At 39.9% G+C, this 14515-nt stretch overlaps 1 protein-coding gene across 20 annotated transcripts in view; it reads right to left on the bottom strand.

The window, feature by feature from the left end:
- The window catches only part of TENM3 (teneurin transmembrane protein 3), a 1288912-nt gene that overhangs the window by 978509 nt on the left and 295888 nt on the right, over positions 1 to 14515 (bottom strand). The gene's annotated exons all lie outside the window — the stretch shown is intronic.

The following is a 14515-nucleotide window of genomic DNA, read 5'->3' as shown; positions in this document are numbered from 1 at the left end:
TTTCAGCTCTGTGAAGATTTATGACCTGGTTTCACTGAACAACCACTGGCAGTGCCCTCCTAATACCCTCTCTAAGGGTGTCTAGTGAAAGCAAAGATGCTCACCACTTTACAGATCAGGCATTTCAAGTTTTACACGCATATTGCTACTCTTTCGCAAGTCTATTAACTGTAGTAGCTCTCAGCTCCTATTCACCAACTCCACTGCTCTAAAGATTATTTAATCCTAAAACTGATTTCTGTTTCTCTGTGTGTCCATTTAGTTATTCATTGCAACTGATGAGCAAAGCTGGTTTCCTTGGAAAGCAATTAAGACCAAATATCTGAATTTATAAGAGAGTAATTCAACGCATGTTTATTCAGAAGCAACTCCCACTGTGTACAGTGGGGCTTACTGACTGGTGAATGTGTATAGCACTGCAGTCTCAATCTGTTAATTTATTCGCTGTTACATAGAGCCAATAATCTCCTTTTAGAAGTAATTGATTGTTTACACATCATTTTGAGAAGTCTTCAACGGGCATGGAATTGCATTTAGCACCAATACATTGCCACATTTGATTGAAAATACAGGAAAAATAATCTGAATTGTAAGGGCATTTAATATTGCTTTCAGAATTGCACTTTTAAAAGAGGGTTGGGAGTTAATATCCAAATTTAACCCAGTGACAAAATTGAACAAGGAGTTTTCATTCTGCTGTTGGTTAGACTACAGTAGTCTATAAACAAAAGCCTTCACATATAGGTTTGTACTATGGCTATCACTCCCCATCCTGAAACTAAACACATTTACTTGAAAATAATTTGAAAAGTAATATGTGTCCTGGATTATAGTAGCAAAGAGTGTGAAATAATGCTAGCAATGATTATAAATTGTCACTAAGTGGAGCTATGTAGTTGTTTGGATGACCATCTTGCACATAGTGAGGAAGCTGAAAAACCATCTGTAATTAATTTCTGCAGGAAGAGGTTACACTATGTTTACAAAAACAAACAGCAAGAGATGAAATTCTGGGAGAAACTTCTGTGAAGCATTTATTTTTATGCTTGTTAAATTTAGTGGCCAGGATCCAAGAAACATAAGCGGAAATAAGGACTCCTCCATGAGTTTTCTGAAAATATAAGAGGAACAAAAGAAGCAAAAGGCAACCAATGTCTCCCCCCTTGGATGTTCAAAAATTGATACACAATAATAATGAATGCTTTTCTTATTTGGGCATTTGTGTGTAGCTCATTTCCCCGTACATTAAAGCACACTATCTGCTTTCCAATAGCATAAGGCACAACACTGCCTTTAAGTGGAGGGCTTAAACCCAAATGTGGTGTTTTGCTAGTATGATTATTAAAATAAAATAACGATTAGTAAAATAGGTCATTTCCAATTCAAAACATAGGCAGTAAGAAACACTATTCATGTATAACTCTAAATCATTCTGTTGGGAGTCTATAGAAGTACAGCAGGCTCCCCACTATAGAAGTTCAGTTCCAACAGGTGGAAGGTGGTGACAGGATTGGGCCATTGAAAACGTAATAGAGATAGTGGGGCCAGTGAAATTATCCCTTCTTGTGTCATTGTAATTGCAGGAGATTTATATACTCTCAGGCCTGCTTCAGAAGCTCCAGCTGGTGCAGAATGCAGTGGATGGCTGACAGTATGTGACACCTCTACTAAAACATCTGCACATGTTGCCTATATCGTACCAGGCCAGGTTCAAGGTACTGGTGTTGATACGTAAATCCCTGAACCACTGGGTCCATGATACCCGAACCGTTATATCCCAGCCCGATTACTGAGATCATTCAGAGGTGTGCTATTAGTAGCCTGCCCCATGTTACAGAGGCTCGACTGGTCTCTACTAGAAGTTAATTTTTCAAAAGAGAATCAAATGTGCCTTTCTGTCTGTTTCTCCTAAATAAGAAAGTACGGAATATACATTCATAGATCTAGAAGGATCTTATACCACAATATATCACCACCACCACCACCATCATTTTAACACTATGCTACTTTCACTAAGGCTCTGGCTATTTTGTCCCCTGGAAATGTTGAGACTTGTAGTTCTGATACTGATAGGCAAGCTTTTGAGTTGTTCCAACATTCAGGCCCCAGAATTAATTATGTGGGAAAATCTGTCAACACTTCTGTTTTATGATTAAGTATTTTCAGTACTGGTTTCTGAAGGGTGAAAGTCTCTTCTCTTGACAGCCAGGCCAATAACTCCCTTCATGTCTGAGATACTTTTATCTGTGGGCTTGGTTCTGGTTCATTTTGTTTTGTTTTGTTTTTTAAATGTATGCTATTGTTTTACTTTTTCCTCAGTTTTCCCCTCTCAAAGTTCATCCAATTCTTTCTCACCTTTCAGCTGATGCATGAGTGCTCTCTCTGGATGAGTTACAGGTAGGTAGCCGTGCTGGTCTGCTGTAGTCAAAAAATAAATAAATAAAAAATCTTTCCAGTAGCACCTTAGAGACCAACTAAGTTTGTTATTGATATGAGCTTTCGTGTGTATGCACACTTCTTCAGATACACTGAAACAGAAGTCACCAGACCCCTATATATAGTGAGAGGGTGGGAAGTGGTATTACTCAGAAGAGTGGTGGGAATGGGTGATTGGCTGATAGGTGTGGTAAACCTATTGACGCAATTGGTTTTACAGGAAAAAGCAAGGGGTGAGATAGCTAAAAATAGCTTTATCATGCATAATGAGATAAGAATCCAATGTCTCTATTCAGACCAGGTCTCTCCACGGTTTTAAGTTTGGTAATAGGTTGCAATTCAGCAACTTCTCTTTCTAGTCTATTTCTGAAATTATTTTGTAATAAGACAGCTACTTTGAGACCTAAGTGGATGTTACCTCTCATATGTGCTTCAGGTTCCTAAAATTTAGCATTGGGAATTTTTGAGATTGAAAGGTGTATGCAAGTCTCTGTTGCCTTTGTATCACCTGCATTTCAGGTGGAGGCAGCACACATGCCATGCATGTGAAGTAGCTATACACAGACACAATGGACATTAATGCAGGCCCACTAATCACATGTAATTGATTAACATGTAAGTTTGAGCTGATATAGGTATTAGTGCATTCTGAGAGACATTTCACACTGAGTTTTGTTTTTGTGTTTTTAACATCAAGCACATGTTTACAGATCTGCAGTGCTCAACACACCCACAAAAGGTAAAATGGAAAGAAGCCCAAGAGCTAAATAAACAGCACCTGCTTTCTGTGTTTCTGTTCTTTCAGCACTTATTTGTATTTGTATGGGTACAATTTTCAGGAATAGAGTAGCAGGGGAATTTATTCAGGTGTGCATAGGTGGATGTTACTTTGGTCCTGATTTACTGCTACATGAACTCTCAGTGTCCTTTCCACAAAATACAACACCTTCATGGTCATGTAGAATTGTGGTACTTCCCTTGAGGCTAAAAGTGCAGAGAACAGCTCTATAACTGGCAAGTCAAAATGCTGAATGTTTCTCATACCGATTGCATTGAGACCTCCAGATTTGACCAGGCAAATATTTTTCATTTTCAAAGCATGCTGCATGTTATTCTGATGGTTTCGCTGCTAGGTGAAATATTCCCCAGTCCAGTAAATGCTAGCTGGACTTTGTTTGGCTAAATACATTTTCCAATGTGATGTAGAAGAATATGTCACAGTAATTTGTTCACAACATTGCTCGGGGTGATGATTGTCCAAAACTAGCTCATGGCTTTAAGCATTACATTCCTCTGACTGCTAGGTTATGTTTCCCATTTTGGCTTGCATTTACATTTGTTACCTGGTACCCCACCTAACACTGATCTCCAGCTTTGTTAATAGAAAGCTGCTATGTTTCTCTTTCCAGAATAATTTCCAGAAGCAAATAATTACACAAAAGTAGGAAGCTGCAGCAGGTGCTTCACAATTCCTGGCACAATAGTATGGGGATCAAATCAGTGTGGGGATCAAAACAGCTAGAGTTTTACCTGAGGGCTCAACAAGCTCTATTCCAAGTGTAAGAGGCTTAAAGGACTGGGTCAAGTTTGTAGAATTTTGTGGAACTAAATAGTTTTAATTGAATTTTGAATATATGTGCAATTAATTGCTACTATTTTGAATTTTATTATGTTAATATCTTCATTAGGGGGTCATGCAAACCACTATTCTGAATATTGCTTTGTATAAGGTAGAGTAGGGAGCACTGGGAATGAGTTTATGGAACCAAGGGGAATATAAGAGTAGAGGTAGTAATAACCAGTGAAAATATGTCGTAGGCAGGGAGGGCGGTGTAACATTCTCTAGGCTACATAGCTATCATTTTATGTAATATATATAGCATATCAATTATGCAATAATAGTATTCTGAATGAGTTGCAGTAAAACTAGCCTAGAAAGAAATAATCAGCATGATTTCCTGAGCTGAAATTTGGGGCAAGCAACTTTTCTAAATAACATTTTAAACCTCCATGTATATTAATGAAGATAATAAAGATATGATAACACAAGAATTAAAAACCCTTTCAATAATTAATGGTTAGGTTGATCTCATAGATATAAAACCATCTAGGACAACCCATGTATGTTTTAGAAATGCCACTGCAATGTTTGATTGGCTTGATGTCTAGTTTCGCAATGGAACATGATAGCGTTCAACTATATGTAGCAGCTTAAAGACGAAAGTGCTCTATTTTCTGTCAGTGACACAGGTAGCTAGAGAACTAGGCACTGCAGTATCAAAACACTGATGATAAAGCTCATGGAAGCCATGGTCCTTTCCCTTCTCCCACCTTTGTGCCACTGACTGGATGATTCTCTTGATGTGTAACTTCATCATAGAAAGAAAAACAATATAATGGATTTAGCCATTCACTTTGTTTTAGAGATACATGTTACTGTATTTTGTATCCATAAAACTGGTCTACGAAAAGGTCAAAGACAATTAAAAGCTTTATATTTGATTAAATGCTAGGACAGAATGCATTCTCATGGATGAGCAGACTTTTTGATCACAAGTGCAATGTTCAGCCAGTTGGCAAAGGAGGTGTGTGTGTGTGTGAAAACTTTTAAAAACAACCACCACCCTAGGCAGACATCTGAATCAGGTACCAAGGTCTACATGCAGCAGTTTGCTTGTTAATAACTAAGGTCTAAAATGAGTCAAACAGAAATAGAATGCTGAACAATTAAGATTCTTCCCATAAGCCCATCTCTATCATTTTATTAAAGGCAACTGGGAAAAGCCTTACTGAATTAGTAATTCTAAATTATATTTGAAGAAAACAAATTAATGCAATAATTTTCTTTTTGAAATTAATTAAAATCTCAGAGGATCCTATAACACATTTTGTCTTTACTATGCAGGGGGGGGGGAAGTTACGAAAAGCCTTACTATGCTGCTTTAGGCAAGAATCATTGTTTCACAGTCATGGGGAACGACCAGTATTCCCATGCAACCAGCTTGTTGTACAACATGCACATTTTGCTTTTCCATTTATGCAAGCATGAGAAATGGATGCTTCTCTGATTTGGCTGATTTTTAACGTGATGGTATTTGAAGAGATACCTACTAGACTGAATAAACCATGATCATATCTCTTTCATTATCTGGAAGGGGGAAAAAACAGGTTATTGGTTAAATGAAACCATAGCTATTTATTTGTAATTATTGGATTTCCACATGGCTCTCTCATTGCTAAGCCTGTGCATGCCCTTATTTGCTTGTTACATGAACTTGCAAATGGCATGTGGAACTATAGACGTATGATCTTTAATCTGGTGCTCATTTTGTGCCATGGAATATTGTGCACCGTATATTTACTTGAATTGCCTTTTTGTGTGGGTAGGTGGAGCAAAACCAACTAAGTGGCAATTTGGATTGAAAAACGGTGGGGGGGATGCTTATTGGTCATTGTGTAAAATGGCTTTACAATTTGCACTGTCAGATGTAATGCGTACAAAAAAGGAAAATAGCTAGTTCAAATATAGATACTAATACATGCTACCCAAACCACTGTTGTCCATGCAGTTAACTTGTTGCTAAGATAGACATAGCACCAGACAAAGGCAGGCACTCTTATGGTTGCTGTAAATGAAGCAGAGAATGACACTAACAATCTGGCAAGTTTAATTGAAGGCCTAAACACATGAGGGAAAAAGTTGAAAGGCATGGGTTTGGACCATGGAGGGCAGAAGGATAGTGGGATTTAGGAAACAAAGGTGACAGGGAGAGGACAAAGGGATGAAATATTGATAAGTAACCTGTTCTAAGGAGAGGGAGCAAGTTCCCCAATTTCCACTGTGATCTGAGATTTTAGCATCATGTCTATACAGCACAGTTCTTTGAGTGGCTAATCGCAAGCCTTGTATGCCACAGTCTGCCTCATTTAGTATTTCGCAGATACAAATTGAAGATATTACTATCAAGTTATTCAAAAGAATAAATTATTGATGTTGAATTAAAATTGGTTTTTGCAGTTCTTGATCCCAGGAGTACAAATAATTTCTTAACAATGAGGTAAGCCAGTCTATGCTTTCACACTCATTGCACAGCTCCCTGCTGGGTGAAGGGAAGGGAATCATGTCTTTTCGGGGTATGTGCAGAGTGCCAGCTGAACCAAGCTCCTTGGTAACACCATGCAGATTTTTTGAATGTTTGTTAGAAGACAAAAAAGGGCAGTAGTTTTCTAAATTGGCATAGAATAATGTACAAAGCGTGTATTCTTTTATTGTTTTCAAACTCTGAATAATGTTATGGGATGCACATGGCACAGATTTCCATTTTGTAGATGGGAGAATTGAAGCTGGAGGTGGAGTGAATTAATGAAAGCCACCCACAATGTTCATGGCTGAACAAGAATTTTAGAACCTATAGCCAAGATTTAATCCATTTATCAGATCAGCTCTGCGAGATATTTTCATATAGAGCAGGCTTGAAACGACTTTCCCACATCTCGGGAAATGGCTGGTGCCATTCAGATTACATCCTGGGTGAAGTCATTGATGGTTGTCACATCTGGGTTTGATAATGCAGAATGAGTTCCACTTAAGGAAGAATTTACTTTCCTATTATATCATATTTTCCACAATGGTTTGATCAGACATCATGAGGAACACTGAATTTGCTATAGAAGCACCCAAGACTGACTAGCGAAATGGCACCATGGGAGTTTCACTCATTAAAAGATCCATGGCAGGAAAGATTCCTATTGATTGTTTTAAATGAATTCATATCTGGACAACAGACTTGCCCTTGGTGACAGCTGGACAAGATTTAGAAACTAGGAAAACTGCATGATCTCCCAATCTTACTAATATACATAGCAGACTAGCTATCATGGTGATGGGGTGGCTGAGGTGTGTGGGACGGGTGTGGCTGTTTTACTCACCCAGCTTCTCAATGATGTGCATCACTATTACCTTCCCTCCACAGCAGTACCTATTTATCTACTTGCACTGACGTGCTTTCAAACTGCTAGGTTGGCAGGAGCTGGGACAGAGCAATGGGAGCTCACCCCATTGTGTGGATTCGAACTGCTGACCTTCTGATCAGCAAGCCCAAGAGGCTCAGTGGTCTAGACTACAGTGCCACCCATGTTTCCATGCACTCTGGCTTCTGTCACAGTATTCTGTTGCACCAGAAGCAGTTTAGTCATGCTAGCCACATGACCAGGAAAGCTGTCTGTGGACAAACACCATCTCCCTTGGCCTGAGAGCGAGATGAGCGTCGCAACCCCATAGTCGCCTTTGAGTGGACTTAACCATACAGGAGTCCTTTACCTTTGTTTTTACCTGTATCACTATTAGTTACCAAGAGGAAGAGGGTCAAGGCAGCAGGGAGCTTGGTGTGGTGCAGGCAGAACCGTGGAGCTAACCCACTGCTCCAGGCATGGTGCCTGCACTGATCTCCCTGCTGCCTTGTGCCTCTTCCTCTGATTAACCAGCAGCAACACATGGTACTGGGAAGGCAGATCAACAATGCAGAGCCACTCTGCCCGCCACTACTGCAGGCTATTTATTGACAAGTAATTCTCCTGAACTCTACAGGTTCAAATTGAAGACCCATGAAGAGTAGCAGCAAAAATTCAAGTGAAAGTGAGAGTAAGAATGTTTTGTGTACATTCGATTGTAAGATAAAATATATGCAAAGGGACCTGACAGGAAGTCAAAGTTGAAGAAAAGATTTTGGAAGATAAAAGGGAAAAAAATATTTACTTTCATCATTATCATTTTGTGGGCGGGTGTGAGTGTGTGGGTGTCTGTACATATGTGTGTTTTTGTAGGGAATGTTTGGGAGGAAATAAGATGGTAAATAACAAATAACAAACTAAATATTGATGTATGTAATTTTTATTTCTTAATTATATTTAGTGGTACTATGGCTGTATTGTTTTTTGTAACGTAAAGTCATTCAATAAAAATTATTAAAAGAAAAAGAAAGAAAGAAAGAAAGAAAGAAAGAAAGAGAGAGAGTAAGCTCATTTATCTTGCTGTCCACTAATATGCGGATGTTGCAAATATCACCCTACCTAAAACATTGATATCCTAAATAATCAACAAATAGGCAACCACTCTGACGGCTAAATGAACAAGAGATTATACAGAGATTCTGGTTTTTTTTTTAATTTCTGGTTGAGCCCAAAGGTTTCTGCATGTTATGATAATGATAGTTATCCTTATTTAATTAATTTATTTTTTATCCCACCCTTCACATAACTTACAGATCAATAAAAATAAGACAGTTCCTGCCCTGAGACTTACTGTTATGTACTGAAGTTCTCACCCTGGGCCAGCAGGGGGATACTGTAGATAGTTATGCAAATGAAGGATTGAAAAGTGACGTTCAGTGATTGGATAGTTTTGTATGCAAATGAAGGATTGAAAAGTGACGTTCAGTGATTGGATAGTTTTAGAAAATGGCAACAGTTGCATTGTTCTGGAGCGCTATATAAGCAGGCTGACTGAGCTCCTCAGCCTAGTTCTGTTCTGGCATCTGAATAAAGAAGAGCTGTTAAAAGAATCGCCGTGTCGTCTGACATGTTCGCTCACAACTTAACACTTACATTCTAAAAGTCTTCATTTATACAACAAGGACTAGAATATATAAGAGGCTATTGTAGAAATGTTGTCATTGCTGGTTTGTTTGAGAGAGAAAAATAACTAACTTAGCTGAGACAAACACAGAAGGCCAAGTCAACCAAAATAGCCTACAGTACACCAGACTAAAACACCCCTATTGTCTTTTCATGAACCACAACAGCTCAGAAAGGAAATAAGTCATGATCAAAAATTCTAAACTGGAATTGGGGCTCCTTGGTGTGTCCAATATTGTCTACCATTCTAAATGCAGGCAGATGGGAAATGTTGTGCCCTGCTTCTGCTGAAGAACTGATTAGAGACAAGGACTACACGAAAGGAAAGTGAGGCTGTGTAGTTGAAAGTAAAGCACCTTCTAATGCCCCATCATCTCAGTGAACCACTGGAATGGCATTCAAAAGCTACTGAAGGATATTCCCTGTTTCCATTTCTCAGCTCTATGGTAGATATAAATAAATAGATAGATGGTAGATAGATAGATGAAAGAGAAAGCAAGAAAGAAATAAAGAAAATATTTATACCAATTAATATAAGATGTTGGCAACAGTGTGTAAAACATTAAACACTGGAGTCTCCTATAATATACCATTCACCTGAGAATCCAAGAGAAGCATTGAACTAAATTAAGGAGTATTTGATATGATTATCCAGAAAGCAATTAGTGCTCTTTAATATTTCTCTATGCATAAAAGCTTTGCATCACTCCAGCTTCAGATATAGTCTCCTACTCTTCCTAATATTAGCACTAGCTGTTTTTTAAATTATTCTAACCAGGAGTGCATGCTGATCTTCATTCAGATTGAAATATTGATAATGCCAATATAGATGGCTTTAAATAAAAATATAATCACCCTTTGAAGATGAAGAATTGAATTGTATGAAGGCTTAGTCAAGATTGTGAGAAGTCAAATATTAATAAAGATGAAAACAATAACAAACCAAAACTGCCCCTCCAGATATACCTTTGCTCATTAGACTCCTGTGGCCAACTGAGCATAAAAAAAAATCCTGATTTTTTTTTATTAAAAAAATACATGCACACTATTGTTAAAAATGAATTAAAATCACTTTGGAGCCCTATTTTTTACCTTGTTTCTAGATGGCCAATTAATAATAGATTGAAGGGCAGACCTCTGCCCCAAGAACCACTGAACATGGTTAAAAGCCTCACCGGGAACCCACTATGGTTGGGAAGGAACATGGTAGTTGTTGGGGCAGCCCAGTATATTTTGGTGCCTGCCGCCACCCCTGCATTGGAGGGGCAGAAACCTCTATAAGGACTTCTTAAGGAGAAGCCCTTGAAAAGTCTCACCACACCACCGGGGGGTGGGATTAAGCTGGGGGAATTCTTGCATCATCACCATCATCGTACCCCCCCATCTGACTGGGTTTCCCCAGCCAATCTGGGCAGCTTCCAGCAGATATAAGAACTCAAAATCTTCCTTCCTCCCTGGTGGCAAAGCTGGGCAGTGGAACATCTCCCCTCTTTCTGTCTCTGAAAGATCAGAAGTGTTCTACAGAGCTTTGATGCCACTCCTTCTCCACCCCTAGGGGCAGGGGAGACAGGTGGCAAACCTGGTCAATGGAATGCTGTGCCCACCTCCCTTACCTGGGTTGTTTCTCTGGCAGCAGCAGGGTGGGGCACGCGTGGGGGGTGCTGCCTCTTGCTTCTCTGCTGCCTGAGGCAGCTGCTTCACCCTGCCTTATGGGTGGGCAAGCTCTGGGAGTTGTAATCTTCAGTATCTGAAGGGTACCCTGTAGGGGAAGTCTTTTGCAAGGGAGCAAAAGATTTGCATACCTTATTGAGGGAAGATACTGAAGATTATAGAGAATAGATTGTTCAGCACCACTGAATCTCACACAAGTATTGTTTGGATAGCACAGAAATGAGATTTGACCAAATTGTCTTCCTTTAGCTAGAAAATAATTACGAGCGGCCAAAATTTGCTAGCTGTGATCTGCTTAAATTCTCAATGAAAGAGAATGGTTATGAGATGTGGCATGTTGCAAACTATTGCAAAACTTACAAAGCTGGTGAAATGAAGAGACAGGAGACAGAAAACCCCCTGAAATGATTTCCTTTTCTCAGTTATATGAAGAAAAGTTTAATTTAGAATTATTTAACCCCCTTTCACTGCTGACGTAATAAATTACTATTATAATATATATATATTACATTTATGCTGATTTTATAAATATATATTTATCTGTTTAGAGTGATTTGTTGCAGATTTAATATAAATCTATACCTAATTAATGGAATATAATTATATATAAAAGTTTGATTTTGAATATTATGAATGTAGTATATGCTGTTATATTTGTTATCATGTACAGTATGTTTGTTATCACGTAACACTTAAAAATAAAAAGGAGTTTATCAAAGCACCCCACATTGACTAGTCTTTCTCTAGGGTTTGTTTTTCCCCATATGTAAACTGCCTCTGTATGATTTGTGTTCCTCAAATGTGTGCTATAAATGATGCTCCAAATTACAAGAACATCTGTTTAGATTGTGAGCTTCAACAAACTTTCACCTAGCTCCACACGTGGCTTAATTTAAGCAGTAAATCTATTTCCATTGCTTTGGGTGGGGGAGGGGGGAGAGAATTAGCCCTGTATGCACTCTTAAACATCTGAATCTTTCTGAGCAGATGGGATTGCTACCTTACACACTGAAAATAACAATATTCTTAATGGATACATTAAAGAATCAAAAGGACTTCTATCAATTAATGACAGTCTGGCAAAATTAAGAGGAAGTTTCACTGCCTTCATTTACACCTGATTTTTCTGAAGATAAAATGCAGAAATTGGTCTTGGATAGGTTTAAGTTCATTTGTGTTTTTTTAAATTAGTAATAATAATGAATAAAATTATTGTTAAAATTCAATTGAGCTAAATGATGAAAGGGACGCAGGTGGCGCTGTGGGTTAAAGCCTCAGCGCCTAGGGCTTGCCGATCGAAAGGTTGGCGGTTCGAATCCCTGCGGCGGGGTGCGCTCCCGCTGCTCGGTCCCAGCGCCTGCCAACCTAGCAGTTCGAAAGCACCTCCGGGTGCAAGTAGATAAATAGGGACCGCTTACCAGCGGGAAGGTAAACGGCGTTTCCGTGTGCGGCTCTGGCTCGCCAGAGCAGCGATGTCACGCTGGCCACGTGACCCGGAAGTGTCTCCGGACAGCGCTGGCCCCTGGCCTCTTAAGTGAGATGGGCGCACAACCCCAGAGTCTGTCAAGACTGGCCCGTACGGGCAGGGGTACCTTTACCTTTACCTAAATGATGAAGGCAGCATAGTATCCTTTTCTTATTACTAATGTTTTATAGATAGGGGTGAATAATACTTCATACTTCATAGCTAAAGAGTCACATTCACTCCTGTACAAGCTTCCAGGTCCTGCATACCAGGGTTAGGAAGAGCCAGATGCAAAACTGGACAGAGCAACAAATGTAAACTTTACCTTTGTACAGTAGTCAAGTTTTTGCACACACTGTCAGGACGATCGCTGTCCTTCAGGCATTTTCAGAGTTCAAGGATGCAAACTAGCCAGGAAAAACTGCTCAAGAAGGTGTGAAATGTGGCTGGGGAAGGTGTGGCTTTGGGAATGTTTCAGATAAGGCCAGAAGGACTCCATTCAGTCCCTGGGTACGAGGTTCCTCACCCCTGGTATAGACTCATCATAGAATCATGGAATTGGGAGAGAACCCGAGGATCATCTAGCTGAACTCCCTTCAATGCAGAAATACGCAGTTGTCCTTTACAGCAGTGGTTTTCAACCAGTGTGCTGTGGCACCCTTGGGTGCCTTGAATGATGATCGGGGTGGTGCGGGCAACACTGGCCTCTATCCCTCTTTCTTTCCCTTCCTTCCTCTGGTGCCCTCTCACATCCCTGCCTCCCAAAGGCTTGTAAAGCTGTTTGTTGCAACAGCGCTGGCTACAAGCTCCCCAGGTGAATGATGCCTTTGGGGATGGCTGGGGTGTGTGTGCTTCCCAGGCCCCTGTGGGGCAGTGTGAGGAGGCATCTCTCCTTGAGGAGGCGGGACAGCTGTGGCTGCCCAGAGAAGAAGAGAGGAGGCTGAGGGAACCCTCCACAAGTGACGGGTGTGTGGCTGACAGCTCTGCAGGCAAGGGTGACAAAACTGGGCTCCTGAGTCCCAGAGGGGTGCCACCAAAAGACTACAGTTGGTCAAGGGAACCATGGACCCAAAAAGGTTGAAAACTTCTGCCTTACAGGGATCAAACCTGTAACCTTTGCGTTATCAGCACCACACTCTAAACAACTGAGCTCTACAGCTGGACTTTGATTACATCCTTGTTTTACAGGATGCTGTTTCTGAGCAAGGCACTCCATCCTAGGGCTTCTTTATCTACAACATATTTTAGAAGACCTTAGTAATACTTTATTTATTTCTTAAATTTCTACCCTTCCATTCCAAAGGATTCTGTGACAGCAAAAGAACCAAACAGTTTTTTTCATGGATTCATAGAGTTGGAAGAAACCCAAGCACCATCTAGGCCAACCCCTGCAATGCAGGAATCTCAGCTAAAGCATCCATGACAGATGGCCATCCAACCTCTGCTTAAAAACCTCCAAGGAAGGACAACAACCCACATTTAAAATATATTATTGTTTTTGCCTGGAATTACTTCATGTAATAAATCTGTTAAATGCAGTATTTCAGGGTGCCTTACTGGCAGAGCTACTTTTTCAACAGTCTCCCCGTTAGCCATGAAATCCTGGTAGGCACGGTCAAGAGTTCCCCAATCAGTCATTCATTACAATTTTCTGTTATCAATTATCAGAAACGAAAGAGAGGGATTGTGTTTGAAATGACAATGGAAACATAATCCTTTGAACAACAGCTGTATCGTCCCTTTAAGGTGGCACAAAATTATGACGCTTGGTAAAGTGGATCTCCCTCTTTCCCTTTTGCGCTCACTGTTTTTGCATCTGCTTATTGTACAATTGTATGGTGGGATATGGGGACATGAGGCTTTGTGGCTGAAGTAATACAATTCTATTTTATATCTGGCAGCCCTCTCTCACAAACCTCCCCCCCCCTGCATCATGCAAGAAAGAAAAAGCCTCATTAAGGTTTCAAGGGAAGATACAAGAAATCTGAAATGCACTTTTCCACATAATGTGCTTTTAAAAATTCATCACCTTTCCTTCCATACTTCTGGGTTCACTTCTGATTTCTTTGCCACAGGGCATGTATCTCCAACAGGGAACACAATGGTAAAACAGAACACACACACACACACACACACAAACAAACATAGTGCTCCGGCAATTACATTTCTACCTTAACAACATACCTAATGGGTTTATTTAACAATGTCTGTTATCTTTGTCATAGAAAAGAAAATAGGTATTCAGAAGTCATTCTATTCAATCCCAAAGGCTATACAGATACCATCTTATGTGCCTGGATTGAACTACTT

Source organism: Podarcis cretensis, assembly GCF_951804945.1.
Source record: "Podarcis cretensis genome assembly, chromosome: 9".
Classification (NCBI taxonomy): domain Eukaryota; kingdom Metazoa; phylum Chordata; class Lepidosauria; order Squamata; family Lacertidae; genus Podarcis; species Podarcis cretensis.
The sequence above is the reverse complement of the archived record's forward strand: the minus strand, read 5'-3'. Positions and strand labels throughout refer to the sequence as shown.